This window comes from Pseudopipra pipra, chromosome 1 (assembly GCF_036250125.1).
Source record: "Pseudopipra pipra isolate bDixPip1 chromosome 1, bDixPip1.hap1, whole genome shotgun sequence".
In the NCBI taxonomy this organism is placed as follows: Eukaryota; Metazoa; Chordata; class Aves; order Passeriformes; family Pipridae; genus Pseudopipra; species Pseudopipra pipra.
This window is the reverse complement of record NC_087549.1, coordinates 104,643,310-104,663,884: the sequence shown is the minus strand read 5'-3', so window position 1 is coordinate 104,663,884 and position 20,575 is coordinate 104,643,310. Positions and strand designations below refer to the sequence as shown.

Here is a 20,575-nt window from a genome sequence, read left to right as displayed (position 1 = left end):
GATAAACAATCAGTCATGAAAATCAAATATTCCAAAATTTTCAAAGCACTGTCAAATTAAGTAAAGTTTGTTCTTTGTGCTCAAATTTCCATTTCAGTTCTTTTGGATGTTATAGATACATTTCTATTGTTTCACAAAGGGACAGCATAATTTTCATTTGCACACGTACCATTAAAGTTTGTTTCAAATATGACTGCAAATATATAACATATAAATCTCCCTTTTTGGAATTTTACGATTTTTAAGAATTCAGAGAAAAATGAAAAAAAAAAGAGAGCATTATTTTGATATCCATGTGGCCTATATTGTAATGCTTTTGTATTTTTTTTTTTAACTTTTTTTTAGTGTTTTTGAGTTTCTTTCATGAAGGAAAAATATTCTGTGAGAAGGACATTACAAAACAGGAAATTGCTAGGAATGTTTTTATATTTTTTTCTCTTTTTTGATAATATTAATCTTTAGTTATTTTTAATACAGTTCTATATTTAGAAAAAAGTTGGCAATTAACACACATATGTAGAAAAGATTAATATTCATCCTACTGTACACTTTATGAAAGAGACAGGGAAGGAATGAAAATTATTTTTCAGTGGAAAACTGCATGTTTGTAACTCAACATGCATGGGGTTTTTTATATGAACTGCTAATGACACACTCAAGGGTATAAAATCCATTGTATGAATACAGAATAAAGGAAGTCTGTTTTTTATCTTTGAACACTGTAAACCATTGTATTTGCTTTCCCTGTTTTATGAATGAAAAATATGTGTGGGTAATCGTTATTTCTACATGAAGAATTACATAAATTCCAAACTGAGATTATGAACCTACCAAACCACAAGTGATTAAATGTTGGGCACCTGTATTCTTGTTTCCATAAACCCACAGGTCGATGGCAAAATTAATCCCTTTTTTTTTAATGTTGAAGACAATTCTAGATTAACACACAAAAGCAGGAGGATTTCAAGAAAAACAGAATTGTAGATGTTTCTCTTTATTGAAAACATACTACTAAATAAACTTTTATTTGTAAATGTAGACTATGTGTTTTATCTCATGATGTCTTCTGTTTCAGTATGGATCACAGTATTGTCACCCTCAGAAACCTGTGGTGCAGGAGGAACTGAAATAGGCTACGCAGGAGAGAAATAATCTCCCTCAGTATTAAGTCTAACTCCCCACTGTCACAGACAACTATCTCATGCATTATAATCTCTGGTTCCCTCAGATCAAATCATTTTAAATTTGAAATCAACATATATACATCAATATATCTCATTTAACGTGCAGCATTGAATCCGTTTCCTAAGCATCCTTCTCTTATGCCCTCCTTTCCATTACACTTTTTCCTCTTTTAAAAAGATCCAAGGATCTTTTTTAAAGATGAACATCCAAGGATGTCCATTTTTTCTCTAAGTCAAGACAAATACTTTTTGGATTCTCTAAATCCTCACTCTTTGCTCCATTTTTTTTCTTCCACAGAGTCGCTTATCTCCAGTTCCTTGGTAATGCCAAGTAAGGAAAAAGAATGTTTTATTTTGATGCAACCATTAGGAAAACAGGTTTTAACTATCTCTGAAATACCAAAGATTCCACTTCAGCCTTAGCATTCAGCTGGCTTTCAAGTGTTTTATTTGTATAGAGCTGGTAGGCTCTCTTTCCAACATTAGAAGGACAAATATAGATCTACATTACCTATCTCTTCGTGCATAAATTTTCAGCTCACTGGTGGCCTGTTACATATATTATATTCCTTCTCATATGATTTCTCAAATCAAAACATCACTATGAAATCTGAGCAACTAGAAGCCATCCACCATCCACTGCTATCTAGGTATACACCAGAAAAACAATAGGAGAGCAATTCAAGAAAGTGTTCTATATTGAGATAATGGTTTCATACAGTTTAAAATCCGATCACTGATCACACCTACATATCTCAACGAAAATAATCCATCAGGATTGTGTTGCAATTTCAAATGAATGACATATAATTCTAAGGTATGAGCCACATAACACTAACAATGACTCATTCTCGTGCATTGAGAACTCTTCTTAACATAGATTTGCAGAAACAAAAGAAAGATAATCTCAGAGTATAATCAAAAAACCCCCATTATGATTACTTTTAAGAAGAAAATATAGTATAACAAAGTAGTCTATCAGTTAAAATGGCATTAAAAAATTATGAGAAAAGGGACCTTCTAAACTAAACTTTTCTAGGTAACAAAAGACATACAAATATTTTATTTTCTACTTACATTTCTGAGGCATTCTTGTAGTTACTATTATATTCACAATGTTAACCCAAGAAACTGATGTTCAAACAAAAGGACATGTTGAAATTATTATTCTTACATAATTGCAAAATGCTGCACCTTTTAGACCATCACGACCTATATGACCCTTTCTTAAGGTTTTTCCCTCTGTGCTAGAATTACTTTTCCTAGGTTCTAAGTATTGGGTAGGCAGGGACTGAGTGTGTCTCCTGAGTGCACTAGTGTTTGCCTACTTCTGTTCTACTTCTTACATTCATTACTGAAGGCGTATGACTCAGGAGATGCCATTCTTCCCCCAGAGCAACTACTGAAATAGCACTTCGCAAAAATATAAAGGCAAATAGTACTTCTAGAAGAACTGTTTTAAGAAATACAGAGCAGGTCTAAATCCCTCACCATGATTACAAAATTCTACTACAATTTTCACAAGACAATAGGCCTGTATAAATTCTCTTTGAGTTCTTGAAAGTTATTCTCTTGCATGCATTCTGCATTGCTATATAAAAACTTAGAGTATTAGACTTCATTTTTTCATCTATTCAATTTCAGCTGACATAAGTCTTCAATATGCAGAATCAAGAATAAATACAATGGAAAACATAATTTACCATTGTTTGCAACTTGTTCAATATTAATAGACAGTTGCTAAATAATTTTAATTCTGTGTCTGCTAGGCACAATTCCTGTGTTAAATTTTAAATGAACACCACAAAACATACACAACTGACTAGCAGTGTCAAAGAGAAGCTCTAGACTTACTGGTATGTCTCCTTTTGCAGTTCAGATTGAAGTGGCTATTCAGGCAAGTTAGAATACCTTTTAAGTTTTGGAACAGCCCTGAGACTTGATTGCACCTTAGGGCTTTAAGCAAATGAAAAGGCCAACTGGGTTCCTGCTGAGGTTATGCTAAAGGGGTAGGACACAGAAAAGTGTCAGATGTGACATAAGAAATTGTCTGACATGTTGGATTACAAAATGAGAAGCTGACAAAACCTACAGTTAGTGCCATGAGGGATAGTAGGATTTCTCCAGTGCTTAAGCAGACTAAAGGGAGAAAGAGTCTGGCTTCACAGACCACTCATGGGAAGCACTGGGTGAATTTGGGGAGTGAAGTCTTGAAAGCTCAGCAGATTCTTGATAACTCTTCCAGTAATACTACATAAGTGAAAATCATCTAGGTAACAATATCAGAAATACCAAATATGTGTACAGATGTAGCAAAACAGGGAAGAAAGGGGAGAAAGTAGTTACTAAAAAGTTGTTGTTAACCTGAGAGGAGAGCAGAGCAGATAAGGCAGGTACGAAGGTGGTAAAAAGAGAGTCAGGAAAAAGAGTAATTAGAAAAGCAAACCATGTGCTGTTTAGGGGTACATGCTGGAACATACTGGTGTTGCTGGTGGTGCCTCTGGCAGGCCTCGTAGCATCAGAACTTGCCCCATCACTTCCTAACATCTATGGAGTCCCAACAAAATTTTGGGCACCGGAGTATTTCTGTGGCTTTCAAGGACTGTATTATGAGGTTTGGTTAGCAACAGGATTGCTACACAGCAGCATTACATATAATGTCATAGAGCAGCATTCCTGTCCTGGGACATGATGTTTCACAACACTTACTGAAGTATTTCCTCATTTGAATCTGTTATCCATTTCCCAGCTCCAGGAAGGATAAGCACTAGATACTTATCCTTCAAGGTTTAAGAAACCTAACTATTTGCAAGGAAATGGAAATACAGAAAGCTTTTGAAGTACAGGGAAATCTTTGTCCAAAGAAAAAAATCCAAAGCACCTCATTACCATAACATTTTCAGTAGGACCATTTCTTTCTGAGTCAGTAGGAAGCCAAATGTAACAGCCTTAATAAGTTCAGACATATACAGACATATACAGTGAAATTACTTTTTTTCTTCCTTACTATATGTTCCTTAATGTGCCTTAAATGCACAGGTCGTCTCCAAAATCTGCAAAAGTCACTGTTCTACAGAGAAAAAGGTTCATTACCACCCATACCTAGAAGCTGTATCTGCCACCCATTCACTTACATGCAACCTTTAAAGTCTGTGACAAAAAAGCGTGTGCGGTCTCTTCAGGATAGTTTTTGTTCCTGCTCTGTAACAAATTCTGTATGCTTTGTAACACCAGAGAAGAAACTGAGAAAGCATTTAGCAGACGAACAAAATACACGGTTTAGGAGAGAGAAATAAAGAGAAATTGAGCATCTAATTATAAACACAAGTGGACAGCTATTTTAACTACTCTTCATTTACAGTCAGCTTCCAACTGAATTGAATAGACTAATGACTTATAATGAGACACACTGCATTTCAAAATGCCATCTCTGTATTCACAGTGTAAGACAAATGTCATCTAAGTAAGTGAAATACATAAATATCCATTGGCTCCAATATGACCCCAACAGAAGAAAGAAAACAAACAAAAAAATTCCAAACCAACAACAAACACTAACCCCAAAAATTCCCCTGATAAAAAAACCAACCAAACAAAAAACCAAAATCTGTGTAAATACAGGTTAATTTCAAAGTAAAGAAGCAGTACTTTAGGCAACAGCCTTTTAAATGGAACTATAATAGCCTTCTTCAAATCTTTTGGTTAGGATATTAGTTGTCTATGAGACCATAATGGGATAAAAACAATAGCAGAAGCAGATGGTGGGATACTAATACTACGCATCACGTAGGTAGGTTTCTAGCAAAAGAGAGAGGACCAAACGGAATCACTCGCTAATTTTTAAAATTAATTTATGCCTTTTTGAAGCAGAAACTCATTATGGACAAGACTGAGACCATGTACATGAAAATTAATTTTGGCATGGCGTATAAAGGCAGAGTTAAGACTTGGAAATGACTGTTAATGAAACCACAAGGTAAATCAGTATATAAATATATAAAAAGGTGAATAAATCAGACACACATTTCATTTACACAAATAATTTTAAAATTAGTATATAACTTCTGTAATTCCAGAGGTTATTCTTGCACAATCTATTATTCTTTCTTTGTCAACAGCTCAATAATGTCATTATTCAGAACACTGGTACTGCTTTAAACAGCATTTTTCCTGAAAACAGATTGTACCTTGACAAAGGTATCTCATTAGTTTTAAAAAAGACAACTTCTCTTTCACTGTCTGCATTATGCAATGTACATAAAATCACATTAGCAACCAGATCATAGAAAGGACATCAAAAGACTATGTATATATTTTTACTTTCTTTAATTTACAGCTATCAAGAAGGGCTTGTTTCATCTAAACACCTAACTTTCCACTGCATTAATGAATAACAATTTGGAAAGCATTAGAATAAACACATTTAAGATACCATTTACTGTACATCTTGCACCTTTTTATAGTCCTACCTTCTTTCAACATTTAGCAGAAAAATATATAATGAAGAATTAAGTATAAAATTGATGCTCTTGTCATTTCTCAAAGCTGTACCCTATAACCTGAGTGCTTATTACTGTGATTAGGACATGCAGAAAAGCTCAGATGACTTAAATGTTGAACTGCTTTTAACACAAGGCAGGGAATAGGAGAGCTAAGATGGTTAGAAGCTGGTTAGTGAAGCAGCTATAACAACAGTTGACACTGTTTTCTCCTTTCCTCAGAATATTACAAATGAGAATGGTTATTTACTGGTACAGTGATAACTGGGGATTCACTGGGATACTGAAACATGCCTGTTTCCATTCACTAATCATGTGTCTCAGGAAAGGCAAAAAGTGGTTGCTCTGAGACTAAGGTTACTAACTTTACTATTTGCCCAATTTGCTACATTCTCCAAGCTTCTCCTTTGTGCAGATATGCAAATCCAATCACAATTTTTTTTTATTAGAAGTAGGAAAACTTCTGTATTTTCCCAGTGTTGCCCAATTTCTTACACACTAGCATACTACCTGTGAAAAAAGAACAATTCTATGCAGTTCGTATTTAAAGAGGTCAAATGATTACGGGAAGCATTTCCACTATAGTCTTTCTGCAGGAAGAAAGAACTGTCCTTTCTCTTAAGACTACCTATTAAAATTTTGCCTGTTCTCATTTTTGAAAGTTAGCATGCCCTGAGGACTACATCTGTTTGGTATTCTGCAGAAGGGCTACACTGACACATTTGGTATGCACATTGGGTGTTTCATTGAAAATACTATTTACTTTCATTTTTAGGTATATGATAAGGAGACAAGTTCTTTATCAGCTATTACTTCAGTAAGGTCCTGTATTTTGACATATGAGGACTTCAAACAGAAGATCAATTAAGATTTGTAGTCCTGGCTGTAATAAAATTCCATTTTCAGTTGTTTAGACCATTCCCAAATTATAATTATTTTTTCAAAAATGCTCTGTGATAATTATTTGCTTCAAATTACTGTTTTTCTCTAAAAAGTTTTCAAGGCAAACAATGAAGAATTTTAGAAGGAATGACAAAAATAAATACAGAGTTTGTCTGCTACAATCTGGGGTAGGGTAGGAGTGTTACAGTAATTCAGAAACTTCTGAATAAAATTGAAATTAGGTAGGAAATTACTTTAATAATAGCTATATACATTTTGTTATTTAAGTTTCAACATTTTTTCCTACTTTTACCTGTAAACTATCTTCAGAAAAAACAGAATTTGTGCCTGACCAACAAGACTTGATCAATATTATCGCTAAGATTTCAGAAAAATTTGTGCTAGTATATATGCTAAACACAGAACTCACTAAAATTATAAAGAACAAACCCATCCCCAGAAGGCAAATTGATGATCACATCAATTTAAAGGAATGAAGACTATTTTTATTTTTATTTTTTTTTGGCTGCTGCAAGGCAGGGAGTCCATGTCTCCTTTGCTGTCTACTTTCTTCCAGAAAAGAGAACCCACTGATTCATGCATAGAAAGGAAGGCATTGGATAATCACTTTTGAAGGGGAATGAAAAAAGTAGCATAAGAGTAAACCATGATTACATTGAACTTGTTGATGGTAAGAGCAGAAGTGTGAGTCTGGAAGGAGAGACAGAACTGACAAAAAAGGACTAAAAGTGAGAGCTAGGGACATCACAGGAGGACAAAAAGCCAGGGTGTTGGAAAAGGGAAAAGCCTGAGGATCTAGTCAAGCAAAGGCTGAAATTTTGGAAAAACTATCTTGATGAAGCCATACAAGGACTGAAGGTGAGGGGGATGGATGCAAGAAATATCAGAAAATAATCTACAGTGTCAGAAAAATGAATTCAGGTAAAAAACCCCGAAGGTAAAACCTCAGGGGAGACACATGTTGAGAAGAATGAATTGCATGTAGTAACAACAACAGATGTAGGAAGGAACTGTAAAGCCACGGAGAAGAATAAGTGGTAGGTAGATAATATGCACAGGAGGAGTCAAAGAACTAGATAAGGAAAGGAGAAACAGCAGTCTAGGAAAGGACTCAGCCTGGTTAGGTTGGAAGCTACAGTCAAACAGGTAAAAAGATGAATTACAGATCTGTTTAGCAAATGGGGCAGCAGAAATTAACTCAGGCAATAACAGAAAGGAAAGAAAGATAGCTTGACAAGTCAAATAAGGAACAACTAAAATGGCTGGCTAAAATAGGATATGCTACCAGAATCCCAGAATAACCTATGACTTCTGATTTCTCTCTGAGCTTTGCCTGTGCACAAACTGAAGAGGTACAAAATTGGCTCAATTTTGGTCTGTAGGTTCGATGCAAATTTCTAATTCTGCTTATGGACCCTTCCAAAGGGTTGTCAAAGTGATTCCATTTCACAGGTTTCCCCATGCGTGTCCAGAATGATGTCATGGCACAGCCTCAAGTCATGTAGCTGTTGCACATAGAATTTTCCACCTCATTTGTTACAGAAGTGTGAGGGCATGTGTAGGAAAGTAGTAAACAGGAAAATTAAACACAGGTAGTGAAAAAATGCTGCCCTAGATAAATGGATACTTTTCCTTTTACTTCTACCACAGATTTTCTATTCAATGATAGCTAGTAACAGAAAACAAACATATTCCAGTCCTTATTTTCAGAGAGACTTGATAGGCCAGGGATTTAATATAAAACAGTACTGAGAGATGGAAGTCAAGATCTAAAATGCCACATCACAACCAAGGCAAATCACATTACTGGACATTTTTACCTTTTACTTATGCGCTTCAACACACCACGTGCAGAAGCAGATGAAGGGGATTGCAGATGTGAAAAGAAATAAAGAAATCTTCTTAAGGCATTCTCATATGTACCATACGGAAGGCCACATGTAAATGGGTAATTCTGTACTTACAGCAATCAATTAGGCTTATGGCTACATTTCTGAGCAATGAAGAAAAAAACAAAACATTGAGTAACCACTTATTAAGTATGCATAAACCATTTTGCACATTAAATGGATTCTTACAGGGCATATGGGAAAGGAGAACAGTTATATAATTAGACAGCTTCTTACTGCATACATTAAATGGTGCCAAACTAAGGTTGCAAAAGCAGTCTTATGCCTTAGATTTCCTACTCTTTGACTTTGGAATCATTGGAGGATTTTACATGTCTAATAAAAACATAAAATGTGATCATGACTTGAAATATAACAGTGGCCGTGCATTGTGCTTATAGCCATATCAGAGAGTACAGCCTCAGTGAGTTTTTTTTTCTTGGACTGAGGTCTTCTGCTGCTGCTTGAGAAAGTAATTTTGAATCTACCATTTGTTCAAGAGACACAAACAAATGATTTCAACAGATTTTGGGTTACAAAAGAATGAAGTTTTCCCCAGACAGACTTCAGTCAAACCACAGTAAATTCCTAACTAAAAAAAAGGGGTCCCTTTAAAAGCAAAAGTAATAAAAATACATATAATAACCTCTTGTACTGACTTTAGATCACTGCAAAGGAGAGAATATTAGTTGCTTTGCAAAATACAAGCTTTCTGTGATACCCTAAGGACTATTATTTTGACCAATAAGTATGTGATATTTCAGAGCAGGAGCAGTTTAAACTGCTTTGCTGAATACCCTGAAATGAATAATGCACAGCAGGAAGCCAAAGAACACACACACACACACACACAAAGGACTATGGTCTAGAAAACAATATTTATTTATATTGTGATATTGACACATAAGACAATAATGGACCTTTTACCTTTCAAGGGGATTTTTTAAAAAAATGTTTTTATTTCTCTAGTGAATGTTATTCTTTCTGGGAAGGGAACCCCTCCGAGTCACTTGATCTAAAAGATAATGATGAAGCATTTTTTATTTTAAAAAGCAGGAGTCAGTGATTTAGCTAAGGACAATTATCTTTCTCAAAACATACTCAGAGAACTTAGAGCAAATTGGCCTTTTGTGATATTCAGTGTGCAGCAAACTAAGTCTGCAAGGTTGACTTCAATTTTTATTTTAGTTTTATAATTGTAATTATTGAGGTATGATTATTGTTTTAGTTCATTATAATGAACTTCTAAGCCATGATTCAATGACAAAGTGTTTAAAAATCCATATCAATCAAGGCTATTATTATAGTCTTCCTTCTTGCCTCTCATTTTTTTCCACTGTACTGCAAAATACCAACTTGTCAATTGGGCTTCAGGAACCACAGATGTGAACCTGATCATAGAAGAGTTTAAGAATAAAAGAATATTTTCACAGATTGTTTCTGAATCTTCAGTTTGAATACATCAAAACTGCTACAGATTTTTTCAGTGTAAAATCATGGACTGAATCTTCCTGCCACAATCATCATAAAAATGCAGAATGCTCTTTCACTAACGAGCCAGAAAATTTTCAGTCTCATGGAAAGCTCTTTTCACACTGGAATCATAGTTTACTATTCATCCGTCAACACATACGGTTGACATGGTAGCCTTCTCCCCTCATCCTCGTATTTGCTACTGCTATGATTAATGCTCTTTCAGTGAGGTCCTTGAAATTACTCATGAAGATGTTCTCTAAATTAGATGAACAACAGCAGGTTAAAAGAATACAAATTATCAGTCATGTCTGAGAGCCCACATAGATGAGTCTACAAACAGCTCCATTGTCAAAATGGTGGACATGATTGGAACTGAATTGGAGGCCTTTGCCATCATAAAAATTGCAAGATATATCTCCAAATAACATAAGGAAACACACAGATATTTGCTTATTTAATGACGATAATGCCAGTGGGGAATCAGACAGCATGCAAGCTATGATGCCTGTAGTCCAGTTTCTTCCATACATGAGAGTAAGCCTAGTAGAGATGGGCATAGTTCAGTTGCACAAATGTGTTTTTGTGTGCTTGGTAAAAGTGGTAGAAATACACTAAAAAGACAGGGAAGATCACATTGAGGCAGCCAGAGAACATTTTTAAGATGATGGTGATAAAAAATCAAAGGAAAGCAAGCTTTTGTTACGATTCCAACTGAAAGAAACTTGAAAATGTAAGAAAAGAAACCGTCTCTCTTGGCTGTCTCCCAGTCGTCTCAGGGCAACGGGACTCTCGCCATTCAGTGCGAACAAAGAGAACTGTGCTGATGGAACACCAGCCTGAACCAGTAAAGTGCAGCTACCATCTCTGCTTTGAATGTAAACAGACTGTAAGCCTGTAAGTTTCAACCAAGCACCAGGGCAGTCATCCTGGTGTGGGGTTTTTTCACATTTTTAACACCATTATTAGCCACTTATATACCACAGACAATAATATTTAAGTGACGTGATTAGAAAAACTGTGTGGGTGCTGCAAACAAAGTTTTATCGTTCATTTCTATTGCAGAGGTACATTTCATGACTTGCTTTTAATTTAATAGTCCACTGAGAAAATAAGCTTTCTTTGGTTTAAATTTTATTGATTCTCTTTTTTTTTTAATAAAATCCTGAAAAAAAAAGACACTGTAGTCCTTCACACAGCATTTAAATCATCCAACATAATATTTGAAGTTCACACATCAGTGAGATTATGAGGTGACTTTGCTACTGCTGCTTTGATTTAGGTGAATTGAAACATTTAATTTCCCAAGAATGGAGTGCATCTTCCTTTTTTCCTCCAAATGCACATAATATAATCTTTAAATTATATGTAAAGGAAATCAAAACAAGAAAAAAATTCATGAAAGTAAAACTTTCATTACAGACAAGTCTTCTTAACTTTGTTCTGCTCATGATAGGCATAATAAAATGGTTACCGAACTTGCATAAAATAATAATTTATAGATGAACATTAGGATGATTAGATTTCACACCTGCATGGAATAAAATTAACGGCCTCCAAATCAAACATCTTCACATTAAACTCCGGGAATTTCTTCTAGGTCTAAAAACTGTAGTTTTTAAGGGCACAACATAGAACGCAGAACAAAGGTATTAGTATGGCTACATTAACCAAAAGCTGATTCATCTCCTCAGTTATGATGATTTCATAACTGTGCAGCAAAGGATGGAAGTGAGGTAACCCTACATTGATACGTAACATAATCATATTAGCATCTGTCCCTTCCACTAGATGGACATGATTTAGATATGCTTTTCTCTAAACCAGTAATGATATTTTCCTTTTAGAACAGAAGATGGAGGTGAATCTATGATTACAACATATGATGCAGAAACTGCAATGTCTCTCTCAAAAAAATATGCTAACAGTACTGAAGCTTCCAAAGTACATTCTATCTTTTGCCAGTATTAGGAGCAATTAAATCCCAGTTTCCAGGGGCAGTTTGTCCAGTTTGTCAAATCCCACTTTTAATCAGTAACACTTCTGAGTTTCTTCTTCCTCTAAGTACAAACCTTAGAGTTAGTTAAATTGGTGCTTAGGATTTTTTTTCCTGCTTTTTCAAAAGCCTTGGTTTGTGGATCAAGGATCAGTTGGCCAAGCTTAACGCAAAGCTATTTATTTTCAAAACTACAAGTTCAGAAGAGAACTGCTAGCATACTGGTATATACAGCAATACAAAGATAATGGTGGGATATGATTGCATTTAGAGATGTGCTTCTCTTCTGGCAGGGGAATTGCTTACTGCTTTAGACACTGCTTAATCTGCTAATAATTATTTGGTAACAAATGCAGATATTGTCTTTTTTTCTAAAAAGCAGATATAAACCAAAACAGGAGGTTCATCTTCTAGATTCAAGAAAAACAAAAGGATTAAAAATCACAAAGAAATAACTAAAAGCAGACAGTCCTACTGAACTATTTTTAGTCATACAAACTCTGGAAGAAGATCCTCAGTGCTGTAGAACAGGCTGCAAGAGATAACTTGCAAAATTTATCAGCTGAACACAGGAAAAACGCAGCATATAAGGAAATATCTGTACATACATGATGCACTTGCAAAACACACAGTAGTTTTTTTATATTCTAGCAGGAACATTGCTACACATCTGCTACCATGGAGTAGTACAACACTGAAGGATAGGAGTGTAACATGAAAAAATATATGAATACAGACTGTACCTGGCTGACAAAAATGTAAGTATAAGCAGGGGAACAGCTGTGGTAATTAAAGGACATAAGGACAATAAAATCCATACACAAAAGTAATAACTTTCATAAAGTGATAAAATTGGAGAATTTGACAGTTTTGGGCTTAGAGCTTGAAGAATGGACTCATCTGGAAGTTTTGTATTTCTTGTTTGTTTGTTTGTTTGTTTGTTTGTTTTTCCCGAATGAACTAGACTATCTAATCAAATAAAGACATATAAAAAAGTAAAGAGAGGAATGTTCCTGCTTTGTCAAGCAGTCTCTTTCTGGTATAACCACAGCAAATCCCTAGTAATAACCCTAGAGTTCCTATTCCTCATGAGTCTCCTGAAGGAGAGAACTGCAGATCAAGCACGCAATCTCTGATCTTTTCTCTGTCACCAGCTGGGCTGTGTTTCTCTGCTTGAAAACTACTCTCTAAGCCTGATGCGATGAGATATCTAATTGAATAGGAATATTTATTTAGCTGATGCAGTGGAGTTTCTACACATGCAGAGACAGATTTTCCCCAAATCCACAACACAGTTCCATCCAAAGTTCATTCAGACCTCATTATTTTCTAGCAGAGGATATAGAAGTGTGGAGTTCAGAGTTTAGAAAAGTAGAGTTGTTGTATCACTTAAATACATAGGTTTTTTGCTTGTTAATGTATCCTTATTAGTATACTCAACATAAATTATACATTTCAATAAGGCCAAAATTCATTCAGATGACAAATATTATTTGATTTTCACAGAAGTATGATGAAATTGTTGGCTATTTGGCTGCAGGTTTCTAATTTTTTCTTTACAAAAAGGACATCTGTAATTGGACTTCAGCAGAGAATAAGAATTAAATATTATATGGACAATGTTACATTTTCTATATATTAAGATGTTAGAAGAATAATATCTGTTTTTTAAAATAAAAAAAAAATCATTCCTACATGAAAAACCATCTAAAAGTTTTATTGTAACTCTGAATAATGGTAAGAGCAGGAAATTATAATGTGTTTAGACAAAAAATATAAACCCCTGATTTTACCCAGCAGAGGATTTACATTTCTTTATGCTTAAACTTTTTTCTAGAATATATAAATAATTTATATTGTAAAGATGCATGTAAAAATATGTTAATGGATTAGTTTTTAATGAGCTGTTGAGAACTAGTACACTTATATTTGAGATGTTTACCCTTAGGAATATGTTGCGTGAGATAGTAATCCCTAACAAGTATTTTGTAGTTAAAAAGAAGTGAAGCAAGTCTGAGGTAATGGAAAAATTTCCATTTGATCTTGCTAAACCTCATAGGAGTTTGTGCAAGCCCATGCTTGTTCACACCTGTTCTTTTCAGACAGGACATATGAAAGTATATGCTGTATTGTGTCTGGTAAGGGAAGTCTAATCTAGTGAACCAGCCTACTGATTCATTAGAGCAGAAATATTTTTCAGAAACACTGAACATCAAATTCAAAGGTAATTACAAAGGGTTTCTGAAGAGAAACCATGCTGTGAGATATACAAAGACAGCTAAACATGAATTAAAAAAAAAATATTAATTTGCCTATAGACACTGTGTGTACTGGAAAATTTAGAATCAATATGAATCATGATTCACCTCTCCCTCTCCATGATAACACTGTTATCTAGCAGTTGGGTGCACTATTCTGTGGAATGAACCTGCTGCTCCCAAAGGAAAAGCTGCCTCTTACTTTTTTATGATGATTTGACATTAAAAAATATGTGATGTTAATAACATTAAACAGACATCACTATTTATGGAAGGATTATATATCTATTTCTGGTATTTGCAAACCAGCAGAGGTTAACCTATGTAGCTGTTCTTCCGCTATCTGTAGTACCTATGAGAATTTCAGTCCCATCTCTACTCATCAGTACATTCCAGATAATAAATACCAAACCAATATAGCAAATCTGGATGAAAAAATCCACTGTTTTATTTCTTACTTAAAACCCAGATTAATTTATAGTGCTGAGTTACCAAAAAGAAATCCTGCTATACTTTTAACTCAACATGTTGATTATTAAAAACTCAAAAAAACCCAAATATATACTTGAAAAATATCAGTTTTAGTGTTTTCAATTACCCTTGTTACAAATAAAAAGGAAATCAAAAGGAGCAAAGAAGGAAGAACAGACTGAAAATTACAGACAGGGAAGAACAACTTTTGCTGGGCAGAAAATAAAACTAGTAATGGTAAAAAACCTAAATACATGGAGTAGGTAAAAATATGGATTTTAATGACCCATATGTCCACAGAAGCAAAAAGATATGTGACAAAAGATCAATGGGTGTTCATATTTTAAGAGCTTGCTAAGTGCATAGGGTGGAAGAGATAAAAGAATTTATGCAAGGGTTGGAAAATCTGGCCCAAAAGATAGGGAGCCAGCCTGGCAAGAAAATTAAGGCTAGTGAAAAGGTCTGTAAGCAGTACATAGTAGTATATAGCTTACTGAGCTGGCAGTAGTATTATTTCTGGGGCGATGTGCTTAAATAATTTTAGTAGGCTTCCTTTGTGTTTGGGGTTGTTTTGTTGGGTTTTTTATTGTAAGTTTTGTTTTGTTTTGTTTTGTTTTTCTGCAAGTACAAATCATCTGTGAATAAAAAACAAGACACTAGTGTACTTTGAGCAAGTGGAAAAACTTGACAGAATTTAACTCTAAGTTTAACTTTGCACTGTAAAAATAAATCCAGACAGTTATTCTGCCAGATGAGTTTGCCAAGAAGAGAAAGGATGCTAATAACCAGCATAATTTTCTTTATATTGCAGTTGTGAAATTGTTCTCCAGGAATACACATTTTTGAATTCAGGGCTAGATGGGACTCGCTCTTGCTGTTACAATCTGGACCCACCAAAACATTGTTGCTCTACTTGTTCTGTTCTTCAGAATTATAGTCTGGTTTATATCCACTTATTATTATGCCATTAATTATTCTTTCTCTTAAAAAGCTGTTACACCTCCCTGATGTCTATACTACTGAAATGTTTTCAGAAAATGTTCATATATTCTTCCAAATTTAGTTATGCTTGTGAAACAATCCATGTTTTTAAATAAGTATTTTTTTATATTTTTCAACCCTCTTCTCTCTTAGTTCTCATAATACTATTTTGATTGGTTTTACTTATATAGATGTAAATATATATTATAATATAAATATATATTATATATATATATCAAATATATATTTATTTATATAAAATAAAGAAGATGCAAAGAAAAATATACTTACTTTAGTCACTGGAGGTATGTCTGTATTTCAGCCAAAGGTACTTTTGTATGTCATACATTCATACATAAATTATATGAACCTGCTAGGGTACTATTTATCACACATGTGTTTAACATATCATGAAGCTCAGTGTTGGCTATGAAAGTTATCCCTCCAACTCGGTAAGGAATGCAGTCAGGCCATTTGCCTATACGTAATCTCACATTCCTATACTCACTCTAGCATACCCATAATACACTGATAGCAACATACAAGTAATAATGATTAATCTAGAGCTACTTTGGGTAAGGAGAGCTGCCTCTATCAAGTTGCAGCTAACGGAAATGTTTCTCCTCAACCTGTTTGTAAGAACACACAACTTCATGTTTGTCTATAAAAAGATCCTCTCATTCTCTTTATTCCACCTTCCTTCCTTTCTCTCCACATATATTTTTTTCATCCTGTTCCCTGTTGTTGAAGAAAATAAGCTTCCTTTCAGCTTTGCCTGCCACCTGATATTTCAGGTCTGTTATATACAGCTCTCGCAGAATGTTGGAAATGGATGGGTACAGAATCCAGCCTTAGCTGTCCATAGCTAGTTGCCCATATGATCCCTCTCTTAGTGTTTTCTGAGGCATAAGCTTCTTCTCACTTTGCCTTTTGAAGAATAAAGAACCAGTAGTGGAAAAGGTAGATTTCTCTCAAAACTTAACAGCAGAGACAGGTAGTACTTATTGCTCCCAGCCATCACAACAGACAGCAATTCATGCCACTAGCTTCTTGTGCTTTTATCACATTTTAATGTATCTTAGGCTTTACTAAATGACACAATTCCTGGAGAAAAGTGGTTACAAGAGGATCTCAGCTACCACTAAAACAAAATGCACTGAAAAAATCATCATGATAAACTCTTGAGTTCTCAGAAACTGAAACTAACAGGAAATGAAACCACAGTTTGAACTTAAAAGGCCATTTCACAATGTGCAAGGACTAGGCTCGTGATTTTTTAAAACTTGTCTTTTTGTACTACTCCTGTTAATTTTGTTTTATACTCAGTTAAAAGGCCAGATTTTTATCCTCGGATAATATATTCTCCTAATGTCTTTACATTCGTAATGTCTGCACCTAAAAATTCTGTGACTTTTCCTTCCTGCCAGCTTCATAAAAATTCTGACAATCTAGATAGTTCCTCTACCACACAGGTAGTAGGAATATTAAGCCTGAGTTTATCCTTGTGGATAAACTTCTCTGGTACCTTCACAACCTAAGTAAGAGAGAGATGAAGTTTTAAACACAATTTATTAGACTTTGGTTTGGCTGCTTTCATCTTCCCCCACCTTCTACATATGCTTTCCTTGAGTAATGACTTGGGTTTTCCCGATTTGTTGCCAAAATGACTCAGAAGACTGACACTATGTCAGGCTTCAGATGATAGATGAAGTAGAAATGCAGAAAAAGATGCTATAGAGTAAATATTCTGTTAAAGCCCACTAAAATCCGAAAGATTTTTTAAATATTCACTTTCATAGGACAGGTTTTCAATTGATGCATTTCCCATCTGTCTGGGTGTTTGTACATTGCAAGAGTTTGCATGTCAAAAGCAAAAGAAGAAGCATTTGATTATGCTAGCCCTTTTTGATATATTAGTTAATTATAACACAATCCAATATAACAATGATCAGTTTATGCAAAGCAAATTAAGTATTCTCTTAAGATTATTTTTCAAAGTGCAATATGTTTCTCATAATGATAAATAATAATGAAGAAGTGTTGTGTTTAATTTATTTATTTATACTAATTATTTGATTCTAGAGGGACAAAATTTAGTAAAATCTTAAAAATATTCTATCTGCATGAAGAGATATATATAGCAACCACATGAAATTTGGCTACCTTATGCATATTTTATGTGGATTTTTCCATCATAGCTACTATTCCAAAAATAATTTCAAAGAGTGATTATGGTGGCACAGGACAAGAAATGTAACTCAGCATATTTTCAATGAGAAAACAACTTCTTTATGTTTGATTTTACAACATTAAAATTTGATTAAGGTCATTCCTAATTTAAAAAAAAAAAAATCAAAACCAACACACTCAGCACATCTTTTTAATGTCCTTCTACAACACAAAACATTTTACAAATACTGAAATACATAAGGATGAGCTAAACATTTACCCAGAACCATGCCCCATTCCTAAGTAGTATGGTGTATCATGCATTATTCCCACAGTAATTTTATTAGTGCAACAGAATTTAAAGTTATCTATTCACTGAGCAATAAGGAGTAAAATAGACAAATCTCTTGAGTTTTAATCGTTTTTTCTCACCTCGAACAAGAGGAGGAAGGAAAAGAGGTACAGACTGATATTCTTATATACCTTCTGCAGAGCTACAACTCTTTCCCACTTTGTGTTTCAGGAACTTCTTGAATGACAAAGAAAAGTATAAAGAAAAATCTCCGTGTTTATTCTCTAGGATCCTGCCTGCTTTGACACTGATTTTAAAGTAAGTGTGATGCACAAGGTAAGGACTGGTGTCTGTGTATGTTCATGGGTACATTCATAGAGATGTAACTCCTCTGTGCTTAAACAGACTGGAAATGAGTGAATACTGCAGAGCTTTCTTTTAACATGAGAGCTTATATCTGTAGAAGCCAAGAGATTTATTTTAGTAAGTTTTTACCTTGTGTAATGTCCTCAATGGCCCTTGCAAGTCGGACAGTTTAGTGTCAATGGTATCTTTTCCTGAGAGTCTTAAAATATCATTCCCCTTCCCTTTCAGAGTGGAACAGGTGAGTCCTGACACATGATAATGAGTGACAAGTGGCATTTCCTTGTAACCTGTCAGACAGTCTCTCAAGAGTAAAGGTGGTAGAACCCTACTAGATTTCCTCTACCAGTCCTCTACCCTGTGCAGTGACAATCTTTTAAAATGTCCTTTTTGAAGAAAATCTGTCACAACAAAATTTTTTATTATTTTGATGAATCTGTGACACACTAAATAGAAAGACATAATATTTTGAACTCCTGTTTAATCTGAAATGAATAACAGCTTTTATTTTTGCTGCTTGATCAAAAGAACATTCATAAGACCAGTCAGAGTATTTTTCTACTGAATATTACTAATTTATATTTGGAAAAAATATATATTCCTTTTTGAGGTAGCAATATTTCCAGATTCAAATTAACTTTCAAACTAAAAATAATCAGATTGTTAAGAGTATGGAACTGTAGATCTTAGTCAGTTTTTATATCCCCAACCAGTTCTTTGCAATTCAAAACCTTCAAATGTTGTGACATAAAGTTTTAAATCGACAGGCTAAATCTCAAAGGATCAAATGATAACCAGTGAGGTTCTTGAAAAAGGCCTTCTGATCCCTGTTGTCACTCCCCTACCTGCCTTTTACATTAAATGAATATGGAATAAACTGAAAATAGAACTTCCAGAGGCAGGCATTGAGTACTGACAGTACTGACAAGCACCAGACAGGCATCATTGACATGGTGTGAGCTGCCATGAATACTCAGAGGAAAGGACCTTGCACATTCTTGGACCTCTTACTGCTGCACTTAGATAATCTGCAGAGTAACTTTCAAACAACTAGGTTTTAAAAAAATCTGTATTGCAAAGCTTTTCTCAGATTCAAATTCTCATTTGATTTAACTTGGCCCAAGACTTGGACTTCAGGGCTGTAAGTGTCAGCATCATAGTTTTTCTGGGCTCTCCACTGCTATGTATCATTGGAAACTTCTGCCATTTCCAGTGTGAACTGAGGATACATGGCAGCTATCAAGGTGCTCAACAACTCAACATAATATCAGGTTTCCTAAGAGACTATACTGGTTTTGAGTGGAGACAAGTGGCTGCTTCAGACTCCTGTACGTTATATGTGAATCACTAAACACAATGGGCAAAACATTGATCTACTGCAATGTTTCATAACCTGTTACTACTTCAGTGTGTCACTGTAATCAGAACTTTAAGTTAACAAGATTTCATATTTGTTTATGACTATGGATATTTAAAATCCTGGTTAAATTTAAAAATGACAAAACCAGATCTGAGTTTAAAGTTTTGATCCAATAGCTGAAATTCAGCTATTGAATGCAATAATTTCATTCTATTCAGCTCTGTTGTAATGATGTCAATGATCCCCAAAAAGAGTATGTTCTTTAATTTTACACCTACTACAATTTGCTCCTCACATTTATGACAATAATCATCCATTTTTTTAAATAGAAAATTAATTTGACAAAAGCTATTAATAGTATTAGAAAATAATTCTACTTTGCAACATTTGGGTGACATAACCGAACAGACAAATGCACTTTCCATAGATAATTAAAATGAAAGGAAAAACTTCCTCTTGTGCATGTAAAATATGATATGAGAAAGAGCTAACCAAAGAACTACTAAAATAAAAGTAACATTAGCATTATTAGTATAAAAGTTTGTTAATAGTATTAATATAGTTTTATTATAATCATTACTTGTAGTAAAAAATGGAACCATATAATTCCACAAACAAAAGTTCTCAAAGATAAAGGCCTGCCTCAGGAAATATTATATTAAAAGAAAGATGAATCAAACATCACATTCATAACAGCATTTTCCTGCAAACAAAATCAGAAAAGAACACTTTGTATT

The 20,575-nt window shown here is 34.3% G+C and overlaps 1 protein-coding gene and 1 long non-coding RNA gene across 2 annotated transcripts in view; both read right to left on the bottom strand.

The window, feature by feature from the left end:
- Positions 1-20,575, bottom strand: part of CNTNAP2 (contactin associated protein 2) — a 1,027,914-nt gene that overhangs the window by 503,287 nt on the left and 504,052 nt on the right. The gene's annotated exons all lie outside the window — the stretch shown is intronic.
- LOC135420942 (uncharacterized) lies at positions 999-3,809 on the bottom strand. Its single transcript, XR_010433789.1, has 3 exons — positions 3,039-3,809; positions 2,262-2,315; positions 999-1,830 (listed from the first exon to the last, which is right to left on the bottom strand). It is a non-coding gene; the product is annotated as an uncharacterized LOC135420942 (long non-coding RNA).